Source organism: Camellia sinensis, chromosome 15, assembly GCF_055761805.1.
Source record: "Camellia sinensis isolate YWXY chromosome 15, ASM5576180v1, whole genome shotgun sequence".
Taxonomy (NCBI): Eukaryota; Viridiplantae; Streptophyta; class Magnoliopsida; order Ericales; family Theaceae; genus Camellia; species Camellia sinensis.
Genome location: NC_138975.1, coordinates 68,907,738 through 68,911,150, shown reverse-complemented (window position 1 = coordinate 68,911,150; position 3,413 = coordinate 68,907,738).

The window sequence follows — 3,413 nt, the reverse complement described above, 5'->3', positions numbered from 1 at the left end:
CAAAACAGTGCGATACAGGTTGGAATGCACAAGACAGTGCTAACAAGATGCACGAAACAGTGCAATGCAAGAGTGAATGCACAAAACAGTGCTATACAGGTGCTCAAGAGAGTGCTATACAGGTGCACAAGATAGTGCGATGTGGCTAAAGGTGTACAAAACAGTATGAGCAGGGTGAATGCACAAAGTAGTGTGATACACATGAGGTGCGCAAGATAGCGTGATGAAATGCACTAACAAGTGCAGGTAAGGTACGCAAGATAGGGCGATAAAATGCATGCACAATGCAAGTAAGGTGCACAAAATAGTGTGATGCGCAAAATAGCGCGAATGAAATGGAATGCACTAACAAGTGCAGGTGGGATGCGCAAGATAGCGCGAATGATACAATGTAATGCACAAAATAGTGCGATGCGCAAGAAAGCGCGAGTGTAAACTGCACAAAACAGTGTGATGCGCAAGAAAGCGCGAGTGATTACAAATGCAAAAGTGCACAAGACAGTGCGATGCGCAAAATAGCATGAACCTGAACCTGCACAAAACAATACGATGCACAAAACAGCGCGAATGATAACCTGCACAAAACAGTGCGATGTGCAAAACAGCGTGAATGATAATCTGCACAAAACAGTGCGATGCGGTAAACAACGCGAATGATTTGAAATGCACTAAACAGTGTGATACGCTAAACAGCGCGAGTGATTCGAAATGCACTTGTAGACGTCCCCCGAACGCCCCGGGAGGAACGAGTCCCCCCGTTCCGTTTGATATTGGGCTCACTACAGTTCGGACTCTCAATTTGTCAAGGTTCTAAATCTGAACCAAAGAGTCCAAATCCGGCAAATCGTTTTGAGAAAACAGATTTTGAATGAAGTGCCAAACATGGACTGCTTTGCTAGATACAGAGTCGCCACCTAAATATTTTATTTTGGGGAAATTTAGGAAATCCTGACTCATTTGCCTAAGGCCATGTGTCTGTCATCACCAAAGTTGCCTCGGCTCGGGAACTTGGGTACGATTGGGGAAGGTCACTTCGTGAGCACCCCCGCTCGCCCGTTCAAAGATCGGCCTCTACTAACCATGATATCTATTTTTGAAAACATTATGTGTTCTTATTCCGGTTATTAGCCTAGATTACTATGTGATGCGCACAACATACAAGTATAGACTGGGTCGCCAGAATTGGAACAAAATATTTCATGTTTGTTTGTTTGAAAATGGTTTGATGGTGCTACCCGCAAGTAGGCTAAGACGTGGATTTGCCACCCTCAGGTAGGCTTAGAAAACATGATTTTGCCACTATCTAGTGGGCTTAAAACACACATTTGATGAATTGTTCCAATTCAAATAACCCAACCTTCACCCACAAGCACTTAGACAGTTATATCACATAAGCAATTAGCCTCATGGTAAGCATGCTATCATGGCAGTCACTCACACGCATGCAAGGATGCTAAAGCATAAAACTTACTGAGCACTCCAAGCCAAAACAGAAACTAATTAGAAATCCATGCATGATCCTAATTATACAGAAATGCCTAATGCAACACATGCAAAAGTGCAACTATAGCAGGCTCAGCTATTCTAGACATGGCATATGAAATGCTACAGCTAACATGTATTCAACTTGGAATTGAAAATTCAATGCAGTTAGTATGATGCGCCGAGCCCGGTGCATGCAAAACAGACGAATGAATGCAAACATGCTATCATACTGTATGCTAATTGAAACATGCCCTAATCTAACCATCATAAGCTGGTAAATAAAAGGGAGAAAGACGTGGGGTTGGAAGACATATATCACACACACGCACACTTATTACAGTTGTGCCCTCGCGCAGAGGGTCCGAATAAATAATATACAGTCCCGAATGAATATTACAGTCCAAATAAATAATACAGTCCAAATATGTACAGAATCCAAATTAAATAACAAATTAACTAAGAAAACAATAAACTGGCATGCAAGCCAGGGACTGCCTTGACTCTTCTTCAGATGATGAATGATGCATGTCCGGGTTACTTGGCATGGAAATCTACTGCGATGCCCCAATTAACCTCTATTTGCGATTGATGCCGGAATGCTGTGCAAGGCCTTTGAAAGGCTACTGATTCTTGATTTGCTACAACAGAGAGCAGGAAAAGGGCATGGCAATGTATTTTCACAAATGTATGCATGCCTCGATCCTCGTGCCACCAATCATGCATCTCGATGCATGATGGCCGAGGAGTCGAATTGTGCAACTCAATATAGAATGAATGCATATGAAAACACAACAAGACCTAACTCCATCATGGGCAATCTGGAGTGTCGGTGACTGGGAATTGAGACACGTTCCGTCACTCGGAGTACGAGACGTCCCTCGTTTCCCGTGCTCGGACTAACTCCTATCCCAAGCACAATGCAATATGCATGACATGCATGAATGCAACTAATATACAACCTAGCATGCATAATGCTATGAGATGGCATACGCGATGCACGAGGTAACATGGCATACACAATGCTCTAACATACAACCTAGCATACGCAATGCTATAAAATGAAATGGCATACACAATGCACGATGGACTTACACTAATATGAGTGGACCTCATCCACACTCACATAAGAGGCCATGAGATGAAAAATGAGACACTCGAAATGCGTGCACACATGCACGCAAACCGAGGACTGACCCTAAGGCACCAAATGCCACTCTAACAAGACATGGCAAGGCATGGAATATGACATATAAACATGCAAGTTTCAGCACTAAAATGCGATGCAAAATGATCCCGAAACATGGAAACATGGCTCCCGAAGCATGGAATGGGACCCGAAACATGAAATGAGGTACATGGAATGACCTATGGCTATGCAAAGCATGCATTATTTGAACATGAAGTGTGAAGACAGAATCAAGACAGTCCCAAAATAAGCATGTTTACAGTTTTAAGCAAGGCCAAAAAATGGACACAAATAGGACTAAGCTAGCATGCAAAAATGGCCCCAAAATAGAGATAATGAAGCAAGTAGTAGTTTCTGGCCCCAAATAGCCAAGAGCCCTTCAACAAAGTTGAAGAGGGGCTCAAAATGAAGCACTTTACAGTTTACAATAATCCACGAAAACAAACACAAGTATGGCTAAACTATTGTGCAAGAAATGGGCCAAAAGGGAGACAAAGAAGCAAGTGATGGTTTCTGGCCTTAAACAAAGTAGGGCCCTTCAACAAAGTTGAAGAAGGGCCCAAAACATGATATTTTACAGTTTATGATGAAACCCAAAACCGTGCACATGCAAGCCTAAAATACTATGCAAAATAAGGCCTAAAAAGAGGTTTAAACACAAAGAGCAAAAAGGGAACCTCAAACAACAAAGGTCGCTTGATCAAACATGAAGAGGGGGTCAAAACGAGGCCATTTACAGTTC